At 37.4% G+C, this 27,901-nt stretch overlaps 1 long non-coding RNA gene and 1 pseudogene across 1 annotated transcript in view; one reads left to right on the forward strand and one right to left on the reverse strand.

Moving 5' to 3' along the window:
* The window catches only part of LOC137229082 (uncharacterized), a 566,856-nt gene that overhangs the window by 394,963 nt on the left and 143,992 nt on the right, over positions 1-27,901 (forward strand). The window lies entirely within an intron of this gene.
* Positions 22,570-22,969, reverse strand: LOC137228591 (cytochrome b5 pseudogene; annotated as a pseudogene).

Below are 27,901 nucleotides of genomic sequence, written 5' to 3' on the forward strand. Positions count from 1 at the left end.
GGTAATAAAAGCCTTGTTTTCACACCTCTTTTCCCAAATATGAAGTATTTTCATACCCCTCATCTCACTTGATTCTTACTCTCTGAGCGGGGTAGAAACCCTGCAGTTTATGAGTGAGGACATGAAGTGCTGAGAGGTCACATGGTTGGCGAAGTCAGAATCTGGATTTGAACCTAGGGTTTCCATCCACAAGCTCAGCACTGTTTCCTTCTCACTCATTCCCTCTTGAGAGTGATGACCCAGGTTAGCTCTGTTGGGTAAAGAGCAACAAACCATATGGGTCATCGTTAAATGGACAGCCAGTATATTCAGGTCTCTCTCCTAGGTTCTATGGGAAAGAAAGTGAGAGGAAAATATTGCCTTCTTCACCTGCTCCACCCCCCATCTTCCACCCTTCGCCTTGGAGAATCACATTGGGAAAAGAATTGATTATGGAGACAGGCTCTCTCAGTGATGCCTAGTAATGAAGGTTATTTCCTTATAGGTATGTTCTACCTAGAAAATAAATCAACTGAGAAAGTCCATCCTACTGGGTGGAATAAGCTTGGTTCACACTCCTCAAGGTCCCTTGACAGGGACCACATGATGAACTAGGCAGCAAACCAAATGCAATCCTTTACCTGAATGTGGCTCATGAACCCAGTCCTCTTGCTTCCCTCTGGTTTGTTACCTAGCCCACCTTGCTCACTCTTGTATCTGTCGTGTGGTTTAGATAAGTCATTAAAGGATTTATTTCACTATTATCATATAATCCAACATGACATTAACAGTGCATTTGACAGCAGATAGATGAAAATTCCAGGCCTTTCTGGATTAGTAACACAGCAAGTTTCATTTTGAAATGACAGGCTGTGAGAGAGCAGTGTCAGCAAAAGGTCCCTCCATTTTCCATGCAGGTATAGGACCTGAAGCTGTTCCCTGCCACATCCCTGACAAGAAAAGGCCAGGGGTTCAATAGTGTGGATGCTGAGCTATCCCATCATTCAAGGACGTGGACCCTTCAGGCTGTGTCTGAGAGTGAAACAAGCCTCTGTGAAGCATACAGAGGGCTTGTGCTGACCACAGAAAACAAGGGAATGGGTTTGGGGAGACAAATAACTAGAAAAATAAGCAGAAACAAATGATCTCCTTTAAATTCTGCTTGGAAGTGTTTCTGGGTGGAGGAGCTTCTCATGAAGGTCTTTTGGTTTCATCACTCAGAGACAACTTTCTTTCATGTGCTGGCACCAAGTATTACCTGAGGAAGTTTGGGAAGGGAGATAGAAAAGGAAAAGGCTGACAATTTGCCTAGCCATTTATCCGAGCATAGGTACTCAAGCAAAATAACCAATGGCCCTTATTTCCTTATACTCACAATGGGAAATTTACAACTCTGAAAGGGCAGTTTTGAAGAAGGCAGCATTCTGCGATGTTTCTTCCTTTAGCATCTCCTGGGTTGGGGTTTTCCAGCCTCAGCATACTAAAATCAGATCTCACTGGGTCGATTGAATTATACACACAAATATAAAAATTCAGGACACCTTTTAAGTAATCAGTTTGAGACACTACGTGCTTGATGGGAACCCTTCTCCTTTTAAATTGAGTTTTACAGCCAATGGTATGTTTATTTTAACCACAAGATATGTGTCTACTGACTCTATTATTGCATAGCCCAGAGCAAGGTGCCACTAGGACACGATTTCATTCTAGCAGTGACAGCAAAGCTGGCTGGGGAACACAGCCTGAAGGGGGCTAGGATAACTGAGGAAGAAGAACGGATAAGTGACCTGGAAGATAAGAGAGTGGTAATACCACTCTGTGGTAATACCACAGAGAAGAATAAAGAAAAAGGAATGAAAAGAACTGAGGACAGCCTCAGAGACCTCTAGGATAATATTACAGACACCAACATTTGAATTATAGGGGTCTCAGAAGAAGAAGAGAAAAAGAAAGGGACTGAGAAAATATTTGAAGACATTATAGTTGAAAACTTCCCTAATATGGGAAAGGAAGTAGTCAAGTCCAGGAAGTGCACAGAGTCCCATACAGGATAAATCCAAGGAGAAACACCCCAAGACACATATTAATCAAACTATTAAATTTTTTAATAGTTCAATAAAAAGTTTAATATCAGTTAAATATCAAAAATTAAATGGGGCTTCCCTGGTGGCGCAGTGGTTGAGAGTCCGCCTGCCGATGCAGGGGACACGGGTTCGTGCCCCGGTCCAGGAAGATCCCACATGCCACGGAGCAGCTGGGCCCGTGAGCCGTGGCCGCTGAGCCTGCGCATCTGGAGCCTGTGCTCCGCAACGGAGAGGCCACAACAGTGAGAGGCCCGTGTACCGCAAAAAAAAAAAAAAATATATATATATATATATTAAATGCATAGAAAAAATATTAAAAGCAGCAAGGGAAAAGCAACTAATAACATACAAGGGAATCCCCATAAGGTTAACAGCTGATCTTTCAGCAGAAACTATACAAGTCAGAAGGGAGTGGCAGGACATATTTTAAACGATGAAAAGGAAAAACCTACAACCAAGATTACTCTTGCCAGCAGGGATCTCATTCAGATTCGACAGAAAAATTAAAATTCTTATAGACAAGCAAAAACTAAGAAAATTCAGCACAACCAAACCAGCTTTACAACAAATGCTAAGGTAACTTCTCTAGGCAGGAAGCACAAGAGAAGGAAAAGACCAACAATAACAAACCTAAAACAATTAAGAAAATGGTAATAGGAGCATACATATCAGTAATTACCTTAAATGTAAATGGATTAAATGCTCCAACCAAAAGACATAGACTGGCTGAATGGATCCAAAAACAAGACCCATATATATGCTGTCTAGACCCACTTCAGACCTAGGGACACATACAGACTGAAAGTGAGGGGATGGAAAAAGATATTCCATGCAAATGGAAATCAAAAGAAAGCTGGAGTAGCAATTCTTGTATCAGACAAAATAGACTTTAAAATAAAGACTATTACAAGAGACAAAGAAGTTCACTGCGTAATGATCAAGGGATCAATCCAAGAAGAAGGTAAAACAATAGTAAATATTTATGCACCCAACATAGGAACACCTCAATACATAAAGCAAATGCTAACAGCCATAAAATGGGAAATCAACAGTAACACAATCATAGTAGGGGACTGTAACACCCCACTTTCACCAATGGACAGATCATCCAAAATGAAAATAAATAAGGAAACACAAGCTTTAAATGATACATTAGACAAGGTGGACTTAATTGATATTTATAGAACATTCCATCCAGAAACAACAGAATACACTTTCTTCTCAAGTGCTCAAGGAGCATTCTCCAGGATAGATCATATCTTGAGTCACAAATCAAGCCTTGGTAAATTTAAGAAAATTGAAATCATATCAAGTATCTTTTCCAAAAAAAAAAAAAAAAAGTATCTTTTCCGACCACAATGCTATGAGACTAGATATTAATTACCAGAAAAATCTGTAAAAAAACAAACACATGGAAGCTAAACAATACACTACTATATAACCAAGAGATCACTGAAGAAATCAAAGAAGAAATCCAAAAATACCTAGAGACAAATGACAATGAAAACAGAATGACCCAAAACCTATGGGATGGAGCAAAAGCAGTTCTAGGAGGGAAGTTTATAGCAATACAATCCTAACTCAAGAAACAGCTCAAATAAAAAAGCTAACCTTACACCTAAAGCAATTAGAGAAAAGAAGAACAAAAAAAAAAAAAAAACCCAAAGTTAGGAGAAGGAAAGAAATCATAAAGATAAGATCAGAAATAAATGAAAACAAAATGAAGGAAATGATAGCAAAGATCAGTAAAACTAAAAGCTTGTTCTTGGAGAAGATAAATAAAATTGGTAAACCATTAGCCAGACTCATCAAGAAAAAAAGGGAGAAGACTCAAATCAATAGAATTAGAAACGAAAAAGGAGAAGTAACAACTGACACTGCAGAAATACAAAGGATCATGAGAGATTAATACAAGCAACCATATCCCAATAAAATGGACAACCTGGAAGAAACGGACAAATTCTTAGAAAAGCACAACCACCCGAGACTGAACCAGGAAGCAGTAGAAAATATAAACAGACCAATCACAAGCACTGAAATTTAAACTGTGATAAAAATCTTCCAACAAACAAAAGCCCAGGACAGATGGCTTCACTGGTGAATTCTGTCAACATTTAGAGAAGAGGTAACCCCTATCCGTCTCAAACTCTTCCAAAATATAGCAGAGGGAGGAACACTCCCAAACTCATTTTATGAGGTCACCATCACCCTTATACCAAAACCGGACAAAGATGCCACGAAAAAAGAAAACTACAGACCAATATCACTGAACAACATAGATGCAAAAATCCTCAACAAAATACTAGCAAACAGGATTCAACAGCACATTAAAAGGATCAAACAGCATGATCAAGTGGGGTTTATCCCAGGAATGCAAGGATTCTTCAATATACGCAAATCAATCAATGTGATAAACCATATTAACAAGTTGGAGGAGAAAAATCATATGATCATCTCAATAGATGCAGAGAAACCTTTTGACAAAATTTAACACCCATTTATGATACTACTCCAGAAAGTAGGCATAGAGGGAACTTACCTCAATATAATAAAGGCCATATATGACAAACCCACAGCCAACATTTTTCTCAATGGTGAAAAACTTAAACCATTTCCACTACAATCAGGAACAAGACAAGGTTGCCCACTCTCACCACTATTACTCAACAGTTTTGGAAGTTTTAGCCACAGCAATCAGAGAAAAAAAAAGAAATAAAAGGAATCCAAATCAGAAAAGAAGAAGTAAAACTGTCACTGTTTGCAGATGACATGATACTATACATAGAGAATCCTAAAGATGCTACCAGAAAACTACTACAACTAATCATTGAGTTTGGTAAAGTGGCAGTATACAAAATTAATGCACAAAAATCTCTTGCATTCCTATACACTAATGATGAAAAATCTGAAAGGGAAATTAAGGAAACACTCCTATTTACCACTGCAACAAAAAGAATAAAATACCTAGGAATAAACCTACATAAGGAGACAAAAGACCTGTATGCAGAAAACTATAAAACACTGATGGAAGAAGTTAAAGATGATACAAAACAGATGGAGAGATATACCATGTTCTTAGATTGGAAGAATCAACGTTGTGAAAATGACTATACTATGCAAAACAATCTACAGATTCAATGCAATCCCTATCAAACTACCACTGGCATTTTTCACAGAACTAGAACAAAAAGTTTCACAATTTGTATGGAAACACAAAATACTCTGAGTAGCCAAAGCAATCTTGAGAAAGAAAAATGGAGCTGGAGGATTCAGGCTCCCTGATTTCAGAGTACACTACAAGGCTACAGTAATTAAGACATTATGGTACTGGCACAAATACAAAAATATAGATCAATGGAACAGGATAGAAAGCCCAGAGATAAACCCACACACATATGGTCACCTTATCTTTGATAAAGGAGGCAAGAATATACAATGGAGAAAAGACAGTCTCTTCAATAAGTGGTGCTGGGAAAACTGGACAGCTACATGTAAAAGAATGAAATTAGAACACTTCCTAACACCATACACAAAACTAAACTCAAAATGGATTAAACACCAAAATGTAAGGCCAGACACTATAAAACTCTTAGAGGAAAACATAGGCAGAACACTCTATGACATCAATCACAGCAAGATTCTTTTTGACCCACCTCCGAGAGAAACGGAAATAAAAATAAACAAATGGGACCTAATGAAACTTAAAAGCTTCTGCACAGCAAAGGAAAACATAAACAAGATGAAAAGACAACTCTTGATTGGGAGAAAATATTTGCAAATGAAGCAACTGACAAAGGATTAATCTCCAAAATTTACAAGCAGCTCATGCAGCTCAATATCAAAAAACAAACAACCCAATCCAAAAATGGGCTGAAGACCTAAATAGATATTTCTCCAAAGAAAATATACAGATTGCCAATAAACACATGAAAGGATGCTCAACATCACTAATCATTAGAGAAATGCAAATCATCTCACACCAGTCAGAATGGCCATCATCAAAACATCTACAAACAATAAATGCTGGAGAGGGTGTGGAGAAAAGGGAACCCTCTTGCACTGTTGGTGGGAATGTAAATTGATACAGCCACTATGGAGAACAGTATGGAGGTTCCTTAAAAAACTAAAAGTAGAACTACCATACGACCCAGCAATCTCACTACTGGGCATATACCCTGAGAAAACCATAATTCAAAAAGATTCGTGTACCACAATGTTCATTGCAGTTCTATTTACAATAGCCAGGACATGGAAGCAACCAAAGTGTCCATCGACAGATGAATGGATAAAGAAGATATGGCACATATATACAATGGAATATTACTCAGCCATAAAAGGAAATGAAATTGAGTTATTTGTAGTGAGGCGGATGGACCTAGAGTCTGTCATACAGAGTGAAGTAAGGCAGAAAGAGAAAAACAAATACCGTATGCTAACACATATATATGGAATCTAAAAAAAAAAAAAAAGGTCATGAAAAACCTAGGCACAAGACGGGAATAAAGACGCAGACCTACTAGCGAATGGACACGGGGAGGGGAAAGGGTAAGCTAGGACAAAGTGAGAGAGTGGTAGTGTATTTTTGGAGATATATACACTACCAAGTGTAAAATAGATAGGTAGTGGGAAGCAGCCACATAGCACAGGGAGATGAGCTCGGTGCTTTTTGTCCACCTAGAGGGGTGGGATAAGGAAGGTGAGAGGGAGGAGATATGGGGATATATGTATATGTATTTCTGATTCATTTTGTTATACAGCAGAAACTTACACACCATTATAAAGCAATTATACTCCAATAAAGATGTTAAAAAATAAATGTTATTCTGTAATTCTACTACAAAATGAGTTAGTATTTCAGAACATGTCTGAAAATGACATTGTCCTCTTAAATGATATTCTACTGAGACAATCGTTTTTAAGGTTTCACTAATTTGGATCAAGAAAAATTAATTTTCTAATATTTAAATTATGACAGTTAACTAAAATGACCTTAGTATGTAGCCAGCGTCTATTTTTATTAACATTATATTATTGTATATGTATTTTAAGTCTTGGTTCCTCCATGAAGAACTAACGTAGTAATGACAGTTTTAAATGTCAAAGGTAAAATGCCCTATTTCTTTATTGTTGAAAATAAAAAGACATGTCCCTGCATCAGGGTATTGGTTAAGCAACCTACTAGTCAAGTAAGAGTAGAAGTTTTTCAAAATATTGTTGCAACTTTTTGTTTGGGGGAATTAATTTGGGAGAATTTTTGAAAATAGTCTGAAATTATGTGGAACCAGGCCTGGTAGATAGAGTGGGTTATAAAACTTTGTAATAATATTTTGGTTGATTTGTAACTATAATGAAGAGACCAATTTTTCTTTTGGCTCAGAGACGACTCTACCAAAGAGAAATTTTGAAAATGTTTAGAGAAAGGGCAGTACCAGTGGAAGACATAATACATGTGTCCTTATGCATGACTGCCTTGAGGCGGCTCTCATTTGAACTTAAAGATTATGAGATGTTTGCTTACAAATCATCAGTTCAAGAACAGGATGGGAGAGGTTATGTTTATGTTTAAAAAATCTGATTATCAAAGGTAAGAAGTTTCATTTTTCAAGAAAATGAAAACACTTTTTTTTTTTTTGCAAACAATACCAGAGTGAAATTATTCTAAGATAACATCTTAGGCAAAAACTCCTAAGAACGCTTTTTATTTTCTAGATTAAAAAAAAAAGATCCTACACACCCAACATTCCTCTCTATGCCTAAGAAATTAATTTCTCACTACTTTGGGTGATAGCAGCGAAAGTCATTCTGGGGTTAATCAAAAATTTTAAGACAAGGTATGTATGACATGGGAACACTGGTATATACAGGCCATGATTAACTAAGAAGTGTACATAAGTAACTAAGCTGTCCATTAAAAACTTAAAAAAAAAGGCTGGAAATTTGGCAAAATCTGTGATTTAAAAGCAGTTGATGTTAGTTGTCTTCATTATTAATTTATCTGTTACGATGCATCAGAGAAATTCTCTCTGAATATATCCATTTTACAAGTTTATTGTGGATAAAATAGACCTAAATAAAGCTGCATATATTTAAGTGTACAATTTAATGTTTGTTGGATGTAAACATCCATGAAATCATCACCACAATCAGTATTGTGAATACATCTATCACCCCCAAAAGTTTCCTCATGCCCCTCTGTAATTCGTCCCTCCCCAGACAACCACGAATTTGCTTTCTGTCACTATAGATTCTGTTACAAGATTTTATATGAATGGAGCCATTCCATATCTACTCTCTTTTGTCTGGCTTCTTTCACTCAGCCTAATTATTCTGAGATTCATCTGTGTTGTTGTATGTATCAGTATTTTATTCCTTTTTATTATTATTTATCCCTTTTTATTCTACTTATTCCAGATATTTCTATTTATTTATTTAATTTCCTTTTATGGATATACCAGAGTTTGTTTATCCATTTATCTGTTGATGCTCATTTGAGATGTTTACAGTTTTTATTCATAAAGCTGCTATGAACATTTATGTACAAATCTTTGTATAAACATATGATTTCTTTTCCCTTGAGTTGTAGTTAAGTGTACATTTAAATTTTTAAGAAACTGCCAGTTTTCCAAAGCAGTTGTACCCTTTCTCACTTCCACCAGCAGTGTATGAGATTTCTGGCTCCTTCTTATCCTCCCCAGTACTTGGTACAGTCAGCTTCTTTCAGTTTTAACCCTTCTAATGCGTGTGAAGTGATATCTCATTGTGGTTTTGGTTTTTTTTCTGCGGTACGCGGGCCTCTCACTGTTGTGGCCTCTCCCGTTGCGGAGCACAGGCTCCGGACGCGCAGACTTAGCGGCCATGGCTCACGGGCCCAGCCGCTCCGCGGCATGTGGGATCTTCCCGGACCGGGGCACGAACCCGTGTCCCCTGCATCGGCAGGCGGACCCCCAACCACTGCGCCACGAGGGAAGCCCTCTCATTGTGGTTTTGATTTGCATTCTCCTGATGGATAATGATGTTGAACTTCTTTTCATGTTTTTATTTGGCATCAATATTTCTTCTTCAGTGAAGTGTCTGTTCAAATTTTACCAGTTTTCACTGGGTTGCTTATCTTGTTAATTAGTCATGAGTTCTTTATATAGCTTAGACACAATTCCTTTGTCAGATATATATCTTGTAAATATTTTCTTCTAGGCTGTGGCTTTCATAACAATGCTGTTTGAAGAGCAAAACTTTTGACTTTTGATACAGTCTCATTTACTGATTTTTTTCTTTTGGGGTTGTGCTTTCAGTGTCATGTTTTAAAGTCTTTACCAAATTCAAGGTCGCTAAGATTTTCTCCTATGTTTTCTTCTAGAAGTTTTATAGTTTTAGCTCTGACATTTAGGACTATGAGCCACGTTGAGTTAAATTTTATGTGTGATATCAGTTAAGAGTCAAGGTATATTTTATTTCATTTTTGCATAAGGCTACCCAGTTGTTCCATCACTTATCCTCAGTGGACTGTGGTTTCCTCATTTGTAAAATGGGATTACGTCTTCCATCTCGAAAGTTTGTTGTGGAAACTAAATAAAACAATACATGTACAGTGCCTAGGACCTGATAGGCACTTAATAAATATAATTTCCTTCCTATACCCCTCCCAAAAAAAAACTCTTAAAAAAAACCTATGGAATACTACTCGCTGTGTATTAGAAAATGATTTATCACTTAGTACAAGATTTAATTAAAGATACGAGCAAAGAATTAATAGACTCTTGAAAGTTTGGTGCTAGAAAGGTTTTCAAAGCTTATTTCATCCAACCCTGTCCTTTCAAGATGGAGAACATGAAACCTGAGGGCTGACATGATTCACCCAAGGTCATTCACCAAGATGGTGGCAAAGATGGGCTAGAACCCAACCCCTTAGCCCTCACCTCAACTCTTACTCATCATTACTTAATTGAAAGGTGGGCTACAAACAAATTTTTCAGAGTGAAAAATCACCACATACATTGAAATAGAACAGTTTTAAAAGAGACATATAGGACTTCCCTGGTGGCGCAGTGGTTGAGAGTCTGCCTGCCGATGCAGGGGACACAGGTTTGTGCCCCGGTCCGGGAGGATCCCGCATGCCGCAGAGCGGCTGGGCCCGTGAGCCATGGCCGCTGAGCCTGCGCGTCCAGAGCCTGTGCTCCGCAACGGGAGAGGCCACAACAGTGAGAGGCCAGCGTGAAACATATAGTAATTTCCTCACAAAATTATTACTAATTACATCTAATAGCCTGAAAGTGTTAACACACAATCTTCTATCCAACAAAATTGAATTCATTATAGGTGGCTATTAAAATATTTGGGAATAAGTGTTAGGAGTAGATTCACAACATTATTGAGAGTTTTTTTAATGAATAAAAAAGGAAAATATTTATATATTTGGCTATGTGAAAATTAAAAATTTTGCCTGACAGAAGACATCATAAATTAGAATTTTAAAAAATGAGACAAATTAGAAAAAAGTGGCAAGCTATATTAAGAGCTTGATTGATACACTTAATATATGATGAGCTGTCACGGATCCAGGGAAAACATGAAGACCCCAGCAGAATTTAGGCAAGGGGTACATACAAGTCCCAGATAAACACACATAACCATTAAGCAGAAGGAAAGAGTCTCAACCGACTAACATTTAAAGATCATATCTGAAAAAATGAGATACATATTTACGTCAGAGATCGCCAAAAATTTGAAAAGAGTAATAATACCCCACACCTTGGTGAGGGTGTGGAAAAAGGGCCCCTTTCATGTATGCTGTTGCTGTGAGCCTAGTATTGACACAACTTTCTTGGAGGGCAATTTGGTAATTTCTATGAAAAATTCCATGAAATGATTGACCCAGAAATGCCATTGCCACGAATTTATCTTATAAAAATACCTACCCAAGTGCCTAAAGATATTTTTATTAAGACATACATTGCAGACTGGGTTGAATATCAAAAACTGAGAAACCAACAAAATGTCCACTCACCAATGAATTGTGTAAAAATAAATAGAGGGATGATGCATTTGTATGGCATGCTCTGCTGTTCTCAGAAGAATGAAGTTGCTCTATATATACCACCTGGAAAAGCGTCAATGATGTCAATGACGCATTAAGTGAAAAAGCAAATTGTAAAGATGTGTAGGCTGATCCTACTTTGTAAAAGCGGGGAAGCGAGAAATAGGTATTTGAATATGCACGGAAGAAAGCTTTACTCGGACTCCTTAGTTAAAAGTGACAGAATGAGGAGGATCTAGCATAAGCCAGAAGGAATTGTTTGGCTCCCATCACTGGGAACCCACAGGTACAGTTGGCCCAAGAGGTGGCTGGATCTGGGGGCTCAGGCAAAGTTCTCATTGTCTCCCACTGATTCTGCCTCCCTCCATGTTTCGTCCTCATTCTTTTTCATCCTAGACAGCCTCCTCCCTCATACAGCTCAAAAATATGGCCACTGGTAATCTAACTTCAGAGTAAGAGAATTTCTTGCCACGTCCCGCGGGAACCACAGATAGGACTCTGACATTTCCGTCCCACTCCTGTGAGGGATCAAGCCTTTTCCTGAAGCAATGACTTGGGTCGAGGGGCCAGGGCTCATTCTCAGCGGCAGGTGAAGCTCCTGATTCCATCTCTGGGAGCAGTGGGAGCACAAGTGTGGGCTCAGACTGGGGGCCAATGGTTCCCCACAGGGAGGACTTCTACTAAACAACCAGTATCTACTACACACTGGATATCTTTAATATTGAAAAATGCAAAGGTTGGGACTCTAGAAAATGGTATAAAAAACAAACAGCAAACCAGGAGTCCTATCTCACCTCTAATCAGGCGCCCTTTTCAAGATTTAAAAGAACAAAGACACACACACACAGAGGCACATTTTTCCATTATTTTGTCAAAATGTGGCATAGGTCTTTCTTGGCAACAAAGTAGTTAATTTCTTCTGGAAAGATACCGGGAAAGGAATTTTTACTGAAGAGGCTGATTCAACCTTTTCTGGGAGCAGAGACGCTTATATTTTGTGAGATAAGTGAAGGGAATGTAGAGGCCGGGGTGTGTGCTGAAGTGGCTCTGTGTGAGCTCGTCCTGGAGCCCCTCAGGGCAGGAGGACTGGAGGGTAAGGCCAGCCCCAGGCTTTCTGACAGCTTCTGAACGGGCGGTAAATGCCCCCAGAATGGATCTTTCTCTCCAGAAAGCAGTCAGTGCACTCTGTCTGTCACACTTGCTGCTGACTGCCTTCTCCCCATCAGCCCCCACTGCCACCCCCCAGTAGGTCCGTCAAAGAGAAACCAGGAATCAGGAATGCAAGACCTAACAGTTAAACCATTCACAAATCCTGCATTTGAGATAAATCAGATAGGAGCTATAATGAAGTTCCTGTATTTACTACCTTTGAATAAAAGATCTACTTTGCAAATTATAGGGTAAATAAGATTGCAGAGGAAAGGGGAAAGCTACTTTTCAAGCACCTTCACTATTTCAGAAACATCCATCAACAGGTAATCAACTGATAAGCCAGTGACTAATGATAAATCACTGCTGTCTATTCAATCAAGTATTTTTTTTAAATCCTCTTCTACTGGACACTATGGCCTGGTTCCTCATTTCTGTGTATATCCTCGAGTAATTAAACAAAGTGTAATTCAGAATGTTTTACTAATTCAGATTACTGGAAAGTTTTTATTGTAGGATAGTTAAGACTCAGATGTGACGTCTGATATCAGCTGTGACGTCTGATATCAGGTGTGATTTCTGGCATAGTTATAGTGGTTAAGACTTTTGAGTCAGATCTGGTTCAAGTTCAGGTTCTATAACTTAATGCCATCTTGGGCAAGTTGCTTGCCTCTCTGAGCCTCAGTTCTCTCATCTATATAACTGGATAACCATACCCCTCTTATGAAATTGCTGTGAGGATTCAGTGAGAAGCTTAGCACATAGTAATCCATAAGTAAATATTAGCTTTAGTTTTTAATCTTTTTAGTCATGCATTGTGTTTTAAATGTAACTGACTCTCCTAGGTTCCCAAGACATTTCCTTTTTAAAGTTTTGATTTAGTGAGAACAGAATAGGGCTGGCTTTAAACACATGTTGGCCAAGGGCTCAGCTGTTCAGTACAATAGGTCATGTAGTATATGAAGGGAAAAAAGTCTATCATCTGAATCAATCTGTCAACTTTAGTTCATTGATTTTATAGGATTTGTGGATTCTTTCCTTAAGAGAGCAACCTTCACCATTATGTTCTACCTTTCCATTAACAGACCGATGAACAAATAAACAAACAAACAGACAAGCAAAATTCTCCTCCACAGAGTTAGGCAGTATTTTTATCTATTCAGCCTTGGGAGAGTCCACCAGCACAGATGGTTCCCATTTCAATAACTAGTGTAGGGCACTTGCAGGCAGTGTTTACCCACAGACAGCACTGAGTGATGAGCTAGGAAATTGTGAGGCAGGTCAAGCAACTCCGATCAAGTAAAGTGACAAATTGGGAAACAATATTTGGCACACTTGTAACAAGCAAAGGCTATAAAATACTAATATCAGAATGTAAAAATATAAAAAAGACTCTACCAATCAATCAGAAATGCCAAACAATCCAAAAGAAGAATGATAGTAGGTTAGTCTCTGCCAAGTCACAAAAGAAATTCAAAAGGTTAAGAATTTATGAGAAGCTGAGCCTCATCAGGAATCAGAGAAATTCGAATGAAACCAATAGTGGCTCACCATTTTTGATTATCAGACTTGCAAAAGTTAAAAACAATGATAAATACCTAATGTTGAGGATTTCAAGGAATGGATATTCTCTTAAATTACATGTTTTTTTCTATTGCTGCAGTTACAAATTGCCACAAACTTAGTTGCTTAAAACAACACAAATTTATTACCTTATGTTGATTAGAAGTCCAATAAGAGTCTCACTGGGCTAAGATCAAGGTGTCAGACGGGGCTGCATTCCTTTCTGGCACCTCTGAGGAGGATCCATTTCCTTGCTTTTTCCAGCTTCTAGAGGAAACCAGCATACCTGGACTCCTCCTTCCATCTTTAAACACAGCAATGTTGCATTTTCTTTGATCATTCTTCTGCTATAGTCACATCTCTCTCTGACCACAGCTGGGAAAGATTCTCTGCTTTTAAAGATTCATGTGATTAGGTTGGACCCAATCAGATAATCCAGGATAATCTCCCCATCTCAAGGTCTTTAACCTTAGTCACATCTACAAAGTCCCTTTTGCCAGATAAGGTAACATATTCCCAGGTTCTCAGAATTAGGACGTGGACATCTTTGGGAGGGAGCATATTCTGCCTATCATATTAATGGTGATAGTCTAATCTATTTGAAGGAGAGTTTGGAAGTACAATCAGCCCTCCGTATTCACAGATTTCTGCATCTGTAAATTCAACCAACCTCGAATTGAAAATATGCGGGAAAAAATTTTAATTTCAGAAAATCCAAAACACAAAATTTGACTTTGCCACACTGGCAACTATTTATATAGCATGTACATTGTATTTACAACTATATACATACCATTTACATTGTATTAGGTGTTATAAGTAAACTAGAGGTGATTTAAAGTATATGGGAGGATATGCCTATGTTATATTCAAATACTACACCATTTTTTATAAGGGACTTGAGCATCCACAAATTTTGGTATCCTGATGGGTCCTGGAGCAAATCCCCCATGGATACTGAGGGACAACTGTGTATGCAAACCTACTAACGCAGAAATTTGACTTTTGATTATCTATCCTACAGAAAACTTGCACATTTGTATGGAAGTGTATGTCCAGAGACGTTCATTGCAGCATCATTTATGAAAGCAAGAGATTAAAACAAATGAAATACACCTCAAAAAAGGATTTTTAAGTAAATTATGTCTGTGTTAGCAGGTAACAGTTAAAAATACAAATACAGGCAGATCTCTATGTGCTGATATGAAAATATCCCCAGAACATATGGTTAAGTGAAAAAAAGAAAAGAAAAAAAAAACCAAAACAAGTTGAAGATATACTAAAATAAACATTTAAATGGAACCTTATAGTTTAAGAATTTTTTAAATGTCTGGAAGGATCCTCACTAAAACTTTGAGGAGTAGAGTGAAATTGAGGATAGAGGATGGAGGAGATATTCACTTTATCTTTCTTGATAAGCAGATAGATGATAGATAGATGATAGATGAACGATAGGGATATCTATATTTATCTCTGTAATGTTTGAATTTTCACAGGAGTGTATTCACATTTACTTGTATTTTTTAAAAATATTGTTTAAAATCAAAGTGCACTGGACTTTGGCTAAGTCATGAACATAGCTACAAGATGTACGCTACTCACAAGGCTTGAGTTCACTGGTCTGTAAATTTAGGGGGTTGAACACAAAGACTCTAAATTCCACCTCTAGATTTAATAAGTAGATATAGCAAAACATTTTAACTCAATTTAGTAGTATTTTGGTCATCTGGGAAAAGGAAAGCAATAATTACTTCATTGATTTTTAAAATCATGCCCTATGGGCTTCCCTGGTGGCGCAGTGGTTGAGAGTCTGCCTGTCGATGCAGGGGACACGGGTTCGTGCCCCGGTCCGGGAAGATCCCACATGCCGCGGAGCGGCTGGGCCCGTGAGCCATGGCCGCTGAGCCTGCGCGTCTGGAGCCTGTGCTCCGCAACGGGGGAGGCCACAACAGTGAGAGGCCCGCGTACTGCTAAAAAAAAAAAAATCATGCCCTAAATTTTCTGGAATGACCTTGACTTTAAACATTTAAAATTTTTGATTCTGTAAATATATTAGTACTTGTCAAATTGTGTGACTAAATTTGGATTCAGAAAATATTATCTCCACAGGTATTCTAGTACACTGCTAGTGGTAATGTAAATTGGTACGTTCTTTCTAAAAAGCAAATCACAATAGTCGAAAGCTTTAAAAAAGTTTGATCTTTGACCTAGTAATCCCACATGTAGACCTTTATTCTAAGAAAAAAATTAAAAGCAATCTAAATGTCCAAAAATATAGAAATGGTTCAATAAATTAAGTTGTATGTGCAGGGGACATTATTATACAGCCATTGAAAATATCTCAAAGAAATATTAATAACCAGGGAAATTTACAATTAACTATTGAGTGAAAAAATATAGAGAGACATGTATATATATCCTGTCCACTATATAGGTTTTATTCATTGGGCCTAGAATAAAGATTGGAAGGGAATGTACCAAAATGGTAATGATGAGTGACTCTAGGTTGTGATATTTTAAATACTTCTAGGCAATTTTCAAGTATTACTTTTATAATCATTAAATAAAATTTATAATAATCTCTGTACTTATAAATTACAGTTAGCCCTTCAAATGAAAAATTTCACTAAGAGTTTATAGAAAAGTCACTAATTCTCTTTACATTTGAAAAATCGTCTTCTTTCTTCCTTCTGCTTGTTTTGGGTTTACTCTTCTGTTTCTTGTTTCCTAAGGTGGAAGGTTAGCTATAGATTTGAGATCTTTCTTTTTAAATATAAGTCTTTAGAGCTATAAATTTTCTTCTAAGCACTGACTTAGCTGTATCCCATAGTTTTCAACATGATGTATACTTTATCAAAGTAGTTTCTACTTTCCCTTATGATTTCACCTTTGACCCATTGGCTTTTTAGGAGTGTGTTTTTAAAAATTTCCATATAATTGTGAATTTTCCAAATTTCCTCCTAATATTTTTTTCTAATTTAATTCCATTGCAGTCAGAGAATATACTTTGTATGATTTCAGTCCTCTTTAATGTACTGAGACTTGTTTATGGCTAACATGTGGTCTATCCTGGAGACTGTTCCATGTGACTTTGAGAAGAATGTGTATTTTGCTGCTGTTGATTGGAATGTTCTATATATGTCTGATAGGTCTAGTTAGCTCGTTTATAGTGTTGGTCAAGTCTTACATTTTCGTATTGACCCTCTGCCTATTCTGTCCTTCACTGGAAATGGGATGTTGAGGCCTCCCCAACTATGATTGCTGAATTGTCTATCTCCCTTCAGTTCTGTCCATTTTTGCTTATGTACTTTGGGTTCTGTTGTCAGATGCATATATGTTTATAATTGTTATGTCTTCCTGACAGATTGACCATAGATTGAAACTTTTATAATATTTTTTATGTCTGGTAACAGATTTTGTCTTAAAGTCTATTTTTTCTTTCTGATGTTAATATAGCCACTCCAGCTTTCTGTTGGTTATTGCTTGCATGGTGTAGTTTTTCCATCCAATCTGTTTGTATCTTTGAGAATAAAGTGTGTCTTCTGTAGGCACCAAGCAGTTGGATTATTTTTTTAAATCTGTTCTACTTCTAGCTTTTTTTTTCTTTTACATCTTCATTGGAGTATAATTGCTTTACAATGGTGTGTTAGTTTCTGCTTTATAACAAAGTGAATCAGCTATACATATACATATATCCCCATGTCTCCTCGTTCTTGTGTCTCCCTCCCAATCTCACCCCTCTAGGTGGTCACAAAGCACCGAGCTGATCTCCCTGTGCTTTGAAGCTGCTTCCCACTAGCTATCTATTTTACATTTGGTAGTGTATATATGTCCATGCCACTCTCTCACTTCGTCCCAGCTTACCCTTCCCACTCCCCATGTCCTCAAGTCCATTCTCTACATCTGCGTCTTTATTCCTGTCCTGCCCCTAGGTTCTTCAGAACCATTTTTTTCCCCTAGATTCCATATATATTTGTTAGCATACTGTATTTGTTTTTCTCCTTCTGACTTACATCACCCCTACCTCTAGCTTTTAATTGACATGTTTAATCCATTTGTATTTAATGTAATTACTGACAAGGTAGGATTTAGAGCTGCCGTTTTCTATTTGTTTTCTATGTCTTATCTTTTTTATTCTTTGGCTGATCTGTCACTGCTTTCTTTTGTGTTAAATAGATATTTTTTAGTGTGCCATTGTTGTCTATTTTACTGTATTTTTGGAGTTAGTTTCTTAGTGGTTGTCCTGGGGATTACAATAAACATCTTAACTTAAAATAGTCTAGTTTAGATTAATACCAGACTAATTTTAATAGCATAAAAAACCTTGGCTCCAATACAGCTCCATTTCAGTTCTCAACCCATCCTGTGTGAGAATAGCTTTTGGAGGGATATTCATTGTTTCCTTTCTGCTAGTAAGCACTGGTTATGTCTCACTTTAACTAATGGGTATGTCTTAAAGAATTCCTAATTTCTAGTTAGGGGTGAAATGAAGAGATAAAGTAACCATATTAGCCATGTAAGCAGAGAACATGGCACCTCCAGTTCACATAGGAGATTTTGAAGGAGGCATCCCCATTCACTGAGCTTTCTCAGTTTTCATTTGGCAGCTCATAAAGTGATTTTATGTGCAACTGAAAAAATGTAAAACCATTTCCCACGTGCTTTAAAAAAACTATAATGCATTTTCAAATACAAAGGGCTATAGGGAGATTTCCTGACAAGCTTGAATAAAGGTAGGAATTTCAATTTTTTATGAGATTCTTTAAGCACTGAGTCTAAGGCAGCAGTAGCTCACTCTTGCTAGCTATGAACGCATTGTAACTCCCAAGCTGAAGAGAGATAAATGAGCATTCCAGGGTCTGCAAAATGAAAAAAATACATTTGCAGTTCATGTGTCACAGAAACAATTATTCTTCAAGTTTTATCATCAGGAAGTGAGAAAGGCAAATCACCCTGTATATATACATTCACAAACATACATTTATATAATGTATAACACGTCTCTTTGTATTGCAATGATATTTGGCCATGGCTTGTATACAGTAGTTTCCATATGGTCTTTCAAACCATGTGCATCAGTTCAACTCAAAATAGCTTGGTGTTGGTGTTAGGCAGATCTGAACTTGAGTCATGGTGTTGCCACTCACTCCCAGTGTGACTTGATACTTCATCTCTTAATCATTTAATCTCTTTATGACTCAGTTTCTTCAACCAAAAATATTGACTTAAATTTGGTACCCACCTCACAGAGCAACTGAGATGATGAATCAATGTGATTAGCTATTGCTAATAATATAAGTATTAATTAAAAATAATAACAGAAACTATTTTGAGCACCTGCTACATGCAAACCAAGGTATTAGGGCCTAAAGACAAATGGTAGATGGAATATATTGAACCCATGTGATTCAAATATGCTTCAAGCTAAGTCTGAGAAACAAGAAATAATGACATACAGAATGCTGATATAAATCAAAGCAAATCTCAATGGAATTTCTAGGAGAATTGGGGACAATAGGATTAAAGTAGAAATAGAATTGGCATTGGAATGTGTCTACTTAACGTCTTCAACATACTGATTAAAATAGCTCCTTTTTTTTTTGGCAAATCTTCACTGAATTTGTACTTTCTTCAATACCCTGAAGAAGTTCTATTAGTATTGATTGGTCTTTGAGTTCAATAATAGATTACCTTCATTTTTTACAACTTAAGGTTTTTTAAAAATTATATTTATAAATGTTTGTAAAGTAAATTATGATTTAAATGGTTCTGAATGAGTTTCATGCTTTCTAGTCATCACATTTTGTTCATTTCACTCCTTACTTAAAATATATTCCCATCTCTTATCTGTCAACTCAAATCCTATCCAGTCTTTCAGAATCATCACCAATACCACTTCTTTTCTGAACCTTTTTGACAAATCTGGGTTTTCATCTGGAGCATAGAGTTCAGCAAGGCTTTTAATTTTTTTTTCAGAGATGGACAAGTGGCCATTTAAAAGTAGTTTTTGGTTTTATAGGAAAACTTTTTATTTTGATAAAGAATTCTAACATGCATTTTGATTATGCAAAAGTAAAGCCAAAACGCTACTCTGGAATGGGGACACTAGGGGCCATAAGTAGCCAAACTACTTTGCACAAAGATGTCAATATTTGACTTTACCATGGCAAGACTTACATCTTGTATAAATTAGCTTTTGCCACAATAATGGTGCATAACAAACAACCTCAAAGCACAGTGACTGAAACAAAAGTTCTTTATTTTCACAGATCTGTGAGTCACCTGGGTTGGTTTTGCTTCACATTGCAGATCTGCAAATCTGGGTCTTTCCCTCATGTCTTTCATCCTCCTTGGTCCCATTGGGCTCTTCAGGACACATTCTTCTCATTGTGATGGCAAAGGCACAAGGGCGAAGCCCAACATAAATACTTTTCAAGCTAATTTTTGCATTGCAGCTGCTAACATCCTACAACCCAAAGCAAAACACATGTCCGAGTCAAAGTCAAGAGGCAGAGACTTTAGTAGGAGAGAATATAAAGCTATAAGGCAGAGGGTGTAGATACAAGAAGTGGTGAAGAATTGGATCCAATAATTCAATCTATCAGATATCTCCATAAAGATATCAATTGAAACTGAGTGAGGGATTTGGGATTTGGAGTTCCACTTGCTGGACCAGGGAAAGGAGAGCAGAAGATAAACAATCTTCACAATGCAAGAACAGGTGGGAATTAATGAGAGAGTTGGCTGTGACCATTTTGTGATACCCAAGTTCCTTGGCAGAGTCCCTTAAATGTTACTGCTTGATAGTAACTGGGTTGGGGAAATTAAGACAGGCCCATGAGCAAAGCAGAGTCAGGAACGTTGGATAGACGATCTAGTTTTGGAATGATTGTAGAATTCGTCTGCAATAAGATGCCTGGCCATGAAGACAAGCAACAATGAGAGAGAATTGTGGGAAATAAGAGTTTTCCTCCAGGGTTTTTAGAAATATTCAATGTGGGCAACCCAGCGAACACTAAACTTTCTGCTAATATGGACGTATAGAGTCTGCTGTTTGAGATATCACAGTGGTATAATAACTGTGAAGCAAGACATGCCTAATTCAAGCAGCTTTACAAGTGATATTATTAATTATAACTTGTCTATTTTAGATTAGACTAAGTTTTAGTCACTTACTGGACCTCTTAGCCCAAACTCATTTATTTGGATGCAAAAGTAACATATCCCTGTAGGCTTAAGTCATATGTCTCATGATCACTTATATATCTCTTATCATTTACGCAGTCCATACATATGAAAGCCAAGCTATATACAAGATAAACAGCTATGTAAAACAAAGTTTCTAATTTCAAATTATCAGTCCAAATAAAGTGATAACACTATAAGACAGAAGATACAAAGTCTATAGATATTTTGAAGAGACAGGCACTATTCAGTGAAAATCTTGACGTATAAAAGTTTAAAACAAACCTGATCGTAGTAAAAATCCCTTAATGTTTTTATTTTTCTATTTAAAAAATTTTTTTTTTTGTTCCAGGCTTATGTTTATTAAAATCTAAACAAAGGATTCCTCTGCAAGGTACTTTCCCATGTGATAGAGTCAGCTGCCCCACTGCCCCCCTACATTCGCTCTAACTTGCAGTGACAAAAAAGGCAGAGGGTGATACATGTCATTGATTATAAAAATCTATGCTCTGTAATTTAAACAAATTCCTTTCCAATGTGTTTAGTTATTTCTGAATAACTCCATGGCTCATCAGTCGGCTAGCAGGCCAATGGACAATCATAGCTAACTACAAAGTACTTCAAGTCTATAAATTCATCTCTCAAGTTTCAACATTTAAAGAAAAAAGCACTGGGCAGAGAATAATAAACAAATAAGGGATGACTGAACCAGTCCACTGAATCAGTCCACACCAAAGTTCTTCATGGCCCAACACGAGAGCTAAATTTCTTCAAAAATCAGATTCCAAATGTCCCACAATCTCTTTCAAATATGTGTTTTTACAAATTAGGGAATCAACATTTCTTTATAGGAGCATGTAAACAGTTTTCAGCTCTGAAGGAGGAGTCTGTAAAACCTGAGAAACTGTATAACTGAGAATCTCTTCAGAATGACATGTTTAAGCTGAGAGAAGGGACAGTGGTAATGTTCTCTCATGGTTCACAGGCTTTTGTTGATGTTGCTGGTGTTTTTAATCAAAGAAAAGATAGAGTATCTTTTCTAGGTCTTGCAGGCCACTTTCTCTTTCTATCATCTATATGATTGTTCAAGTAGAACAATTACTAGAAATCTTTAAGCTGTTATTTCTGGGCCTTCCTTAATTTCCTTGGGAAAAAAAAAAAAAAAAACGACACCGGAAACATGCAATACCTGATTATTCAATTAGATGAAGCAGCACAAGAAGAGATCCAAGGACGTCCCTGCTCACATCAGACAGACAACTTGGATCTGAAAGATTAACACATTAAATGACCGCCAAATAATCAGATTCCAAACATTAAAAACAATTACATATCAAATAGACAGCCAAACATGGTGGTATGTTTTAAAAGATTGTGCCCACAATAAGCAAATGACATAGTGGTGGAACATCAAAACAAAGCTGATGGATAAAAAGGCACACACTAAAAGTTCAGGAGTAGAAAGAATAGTTCTTTTTGGTTTGTTTTGTGTCTAATGTAGGAGGAAAGGAAAACAGGTGTGTTCAAATCATTTTCAGGTGAAGGGTTCAGTTGAAGCAGTTAACGGTGGCTTTCTTTCTCCCCGGACCAAAGCAGTCTTTTCTTTCACTGGCTTCTGAGAACATGTTTAGTGTTCCGATGTGTAGGAGTGATACATCAGGGCTATAACCAGTGCTGAGATAGCTAGGATCACCCAATTGGTCCACCAGCTGGAATTAGAATCCATAGTAGTAATAAGAGTTTCCGAAGACTTGGTTATCTCTGACCTGTCATCCAGATGCAGCTCCCCAGTGATAATTTTGGACAATTTTGGACAATTCTCAAGCATCTCAAAAATTTGCTCAAATCGTACACCTTGTAATGCAGGATCAGCCAGATGCTCTTGCTGTGGTTGTGTTTCTGGATCTCTTCCAGGCTGTAGTACTTCACGGCTTTGTAGGACTCCTCGGCCATTTGGGAGCGCTGCGAGCCTCGGGCCCTAAAGGGAGCAGCGGAGCCGAGCCGGGCGGAGTACAGCCGGCGTCTCCGCGAACTTGTCCCGGGACATTCCCTGCGGCCCGGCTCCGTGCCTGGGCCCCCTTAATGTTTTTAAATGGACAATGACAATCAGTAAATAGCTGGCTCAGCATTCAAAATGTTAAGTACATAAGCCAAGCGTACATCATCTAGATGTTAGAATCCACCGTGAGACTCCCAATGAAGAATATACCACAGAACCCCAAAGCAGTTAAATATGCCCATTCACTTATATATTTGTTCAAAAACTAATCACAGAGCTCTTACTATGTGCCAGACAAGCACGAAGGAAGTAGCAGTGAACAAAGTAGACAAGGGCTCTGCCTTCTTTCCAGTTGGTTGAGAGAAAAGACAAAAAAATCAGCGAGCAAACAAATAAAATGAACAAATCCATTCTGGAAAAACCTAATTGCTACAAATAAATTAAAGAAGGGTGCTATGATGGAGCATGAAGCTACTTTCTATCAGGTTGTCAGGGAAGGCCTCTCTGAAAAGTACCCTTTGGACTGCGACCTAAATGGAGCTAATTGTGCAAAGATGATCTGGGGCAAAAGTACTACAGGCAGAGGGAATAGCAACTGCAAAGGGTCTTAACTGGGTGTGATGTTGGCAATAGGAAATATTAGCTCTTAACATTTCTTTCCTTTCACTTCTTGCTTAGTTTAATAAAATCAGTTTTTAATCACTCATAATACTGGAGAAAGTCAATGACTCTATTAGCCCAAGACTCATTATATTCATTAGTATTTTTAGATTTGTAGTAGATTTTGTAAACACTAGAAAAAGACGATGTTTGACATTTTGTAAATTTAATATATATATTTAAAAGTCCAAAATATATGAAGAAGTCATACAACTCAATAGCAAGAAAACAATCAGATTGAAAAATGGGCAAAAGATCTGAATAGACATTTTTCCAAAGACATACAGCTGGCCATGAAAAGATGCTCTACATCACTACTCATCAGGGAAATGCAAATCAAAACCACAATGACATATCACCTAACACCTGTTAGAAAAGCTATTATCAAAAAGACAAGAAATAACATGTGCTGTCAAGGATGTGGAGAAAAGAGAACCCTGTGCACTGTTGAGGAGGATGTAAATTACTGCAGTCACTATGGAAAACAGTATGGCGATACCTCAAAAAATTAAAAATAGAACTACCATATGATCCAGCAATTCTCCTACTTCTGGGTATTTATCCAAAGAAAAGAAAAACACTAATTCAAGAAGATATATGTGCCCTCATGTTCATTGCAGAATTATTTACAATAGCTAAGATATGGAAACAACCTAAGCGTTCACTGACAAATTAATGGTTAAAGAAAATAATATTTATCTGTACACACACTATATATACACACATATACACAATGGAATGTTATTCAGCCATAAAAAAGAATGAAACCTTTCCATTTGTGCCAACATGGATGGACCTTGAGGGCATTATGCTAAGTGAAATAAGTCAGACAGAGAAAGACAAATACCATATGGTCTCACTTATATGTGGAATCTAAAAAAAACTCAAAAACTGAACTCATAGACACAGAAAACAGATTGGTGGTTGCCGGAGGCCGGTGGTGGTAGTGGACTTGGGGGTGGGGGAGTAAAATGGGTGAAAGGGATCAAAAGCTACAAACTTCCAGTTATAAAATAAATAAGTCATGGCGATGTAACATACAGCATGGTGACTGTAGTTAATAATACTCTATTGCATATTTGAAAGTTGCCAAGAGTGTAAATCTTAAAAGTTCTCATCACAAGAAATTTTTTTTAACTATGTAAGGTAACTGATGCTAACTAGACTTATTGTGGTGATCATTTTGTAGTCTATGCAAGTATCGAATCATAACATTGTATACCTGAAATGAATACGTTATATGTCAATTATTGGACCTCAATTAAAAATTTTTAAATAGAATAAAACTGTAGCATGAAATGTTACCTCTGAAAAACTAGGGAAGCTGTCTCACTATTCCATCTTGTTTACTCTTGCGTTTCATAATTTTTCACTTCACACTCGGGCTAGCCAGCATCACCTCTTCACCCAGGAAAAACAGCCCCAGCGGAACCTTCCCTCCTTCACTTTCTTTCCCTAAACTTGCTATTCAGAGCACCTTCTTGAAGACTCCCCGGTGCTGGGAAGAAGAGGATGGCAGGATGGTAAAGAAATTATTCGGAAATGCGGACTTACCCCACTGGTGAGGTTGACCTCAAGCCTCCTCGTCCAGCTCTGATAGGACCACAGGCCGCTAGAACAGCTTCATTCAGGAGGTGTTCATCTTCCTTACAAAATGGAAAATGGGCTACAGCTCAGTAGTTTTTACCCTGTTTGTGAGAGCTGAAAGATCTGCTCTGGAAAGCCACAAAGTAGACACTGTATTTCTAGTGTGAAAGGATTTCAATCTAAAATGGAACCAGAGGATATAAAAAGAAGAATCTCACGCATGTGCCCTCAGGAAAATGAAACTTAGGAATTGAGAGACTGATTTCTTGTGAATGCCTGACTGACAGAAAACCAGAACTTCTCTTCTGACCAAGGAACATCCGCCAAGCATCTCTCCCCATCCTCAAGCGAATGAACTTACCACTTGGACTCTGTCTGGACGCACCCTCTTTGCACTCCTCACTCACAGATAGAGGCCACCCCAAACCTTCCACAGACTCACCTGCAGCTTGTTGTCGTTGGCATTTCCTGAATTGCATTTCCTCTGCTATTGCCAAATAAATTTGATTTCTGGTTATTCGAACTTGCCTCCGTTTACCTCTTTATTTAGGTTGACTCTGGATAATAATAGTACCTTGCACAAAGTGAGCATTCTACAAATATTCATTAAAGTAATGAATGAATGAATGAACGATTACACAATTCTATAGATCAGTGAAGAAATGTTCAAATAAAACATAGGACAATAATAAATAACTTCAGAGTTTTCATTGTTGAAGATTTATTTTTGCAACCTAGGGTTATGGTCACACTAGTTTCTGTCTTATACCAGATTTCCTGGCTTCATCCCTCTATTTAGGGCCAGCTCCATTAAGCTGAAACAGGAGGTTTAAACTAAAACATGTTAAAAGAAAATCCATAGTACTTTAAAGAAAAGTCCTTTCTCTAGCAGGCAAACATTTTAAGAATGTTAATTGGAACAAATTTTATATTGCAATCTTTTGTCACATTGTAAAATAATCCCTAAACAACTGCAGGGATTCTGTTGCTAAGAAGTCATTGCTGTTGGCAAAATTTAGGTGAAAAGAGAATAATTGTTGTGTTCTTTTGTTTAAGGGAATTAAATTGATTCTTGCATATGTAAAAAGATGACAGATTCTTAAAAAAGTATGTACAGTTTAAAACTCAGTTATTTCCCAACTAAAGTTGGCAAAATGGTAGCCTAAGGGATTAGTCAATTTATAATCAACCATTCTCATTCATGGATTCATTAACTATATAAGGAAAATGCATAGTCTTAATGTGTTAGATCCTAGTAAGTTTTGAAGACTTGATTTAATACCAGATCCTTTGATGCAATTCAATCGAGTTAAAATTCTACACCACTTTGCTCCTGCTCTCAAGAGCCGATTGTCCAATTTTCAGGAATTTTGTGAACCAGTTGTAAAAACACGCATTATTATTAACAAGATTTTAAAAACTTACAGTTAAATTAAACATAAAACAAAGGTGATAAATGCTCAAAACTCATCAGTTCCTAGTGATTTTACTGTTATTTGTGCTCTTGAGGTTATTTACATCTATTGTATATGTATGGCAGAAATATATGTAATGGGATGCTAATGAACAGCTTTTCTCAACTCCATGTTCAGTGATGTCACACTGAAAGTGGCCGTGGTGGAAGTATTTATCCCATAGAAATGAGAGAATCAGGGCTTAATTTATTGTTTCTCTGTCTGTTGTCCAGACAGAGAAAGTGATGGAGAAAATAATAATGACGAGCAATAAGCTTAAAAGTGTGTCCAAGAAATACATGGGAGAGCCAATTGTTAGACCTTTACCAGAACACACTGAAGCTAAGGATTAAGATTTCAGGTGCATTAACCTAGAAGTCCCATCCCATGTGTCAGGGTCCATTCTCTAACAGTGAAAGTCCTGACCTTGGGATAGAAGACCACACTTGGTTGGGAGTTTATATTCATTGGAGCTTGTCTGCTTTTACAATTAAGTCTTAATCCTGTGGCTCAGCTTTTTATACTGTTCCACTGCAAGAAATGGGAGATTCTTTATATGCTACCAAGGAGCCCCCTTGGCTTTCAAACTTGACTTTTAATTGCTGAATAATTGCCCTCAGCATTTAAAAAAAAAAAATCTTTTCCCGAGTGTTAATTGAGCTTAGCAATAATTACCACTCAATTCCAAAGTCCTTATAGATATGATTGCTCCCATACTTCTCAAATGCCTATACAATGTGCCAATTAATGCATTTATTTTTCACTAGTATACCATCCTGATTCACCATCAATAAAAGTTTTAACAATTGCACTGCTACCTAGTGTGAGAGACGTACCACATACCATCCATGTTGGAGTCCTCATTCCCTGTCAGTTGGCAGGTGGTTTGCTTCCAAAATTCCATTTAAGCATCTATCTTCTCAGTGCTACTCCTGACCCCATCTCAGGTGGGGTTCCCCAGAAAGCAGACTATGAGACAGAGCTTAGCAGACAGCATGTCAAATAAAGAGTGTTCCTGAAATCCACACCTGTGGAAAGGAGTGGAAGGAAGCAGAACTGGGCAGAAGGTAAAGCGAAGCTCTGATATAGTCTCAAGGAAGGCTTCAGCCAGCCCCATGGAAAGGTCTGGAACTTAGGTGGCCCTTCAGAGTTGTCCCAAGGCGGAGCATGACATCCAGGCCTTTATACCCCTGCACTGATCAATCTTTGA

The sequence above is a fragment of the Pseudorca crassidens genome, chromosome 8, assembly GCF_039906515.1.
Source record: "Pseudorca crassidens isolate mPseCra1 chromosome 8, mPseCra1.hap1, whole genome shotgun sequence".
Classification (NCBI taxonomy): domain Eukaryota; kingdom Metazoa; phylum Chordata; class Mammalia; order Artiodactyla; family Delphinidae; genus Pseudorca; species Pseudorca crassidens.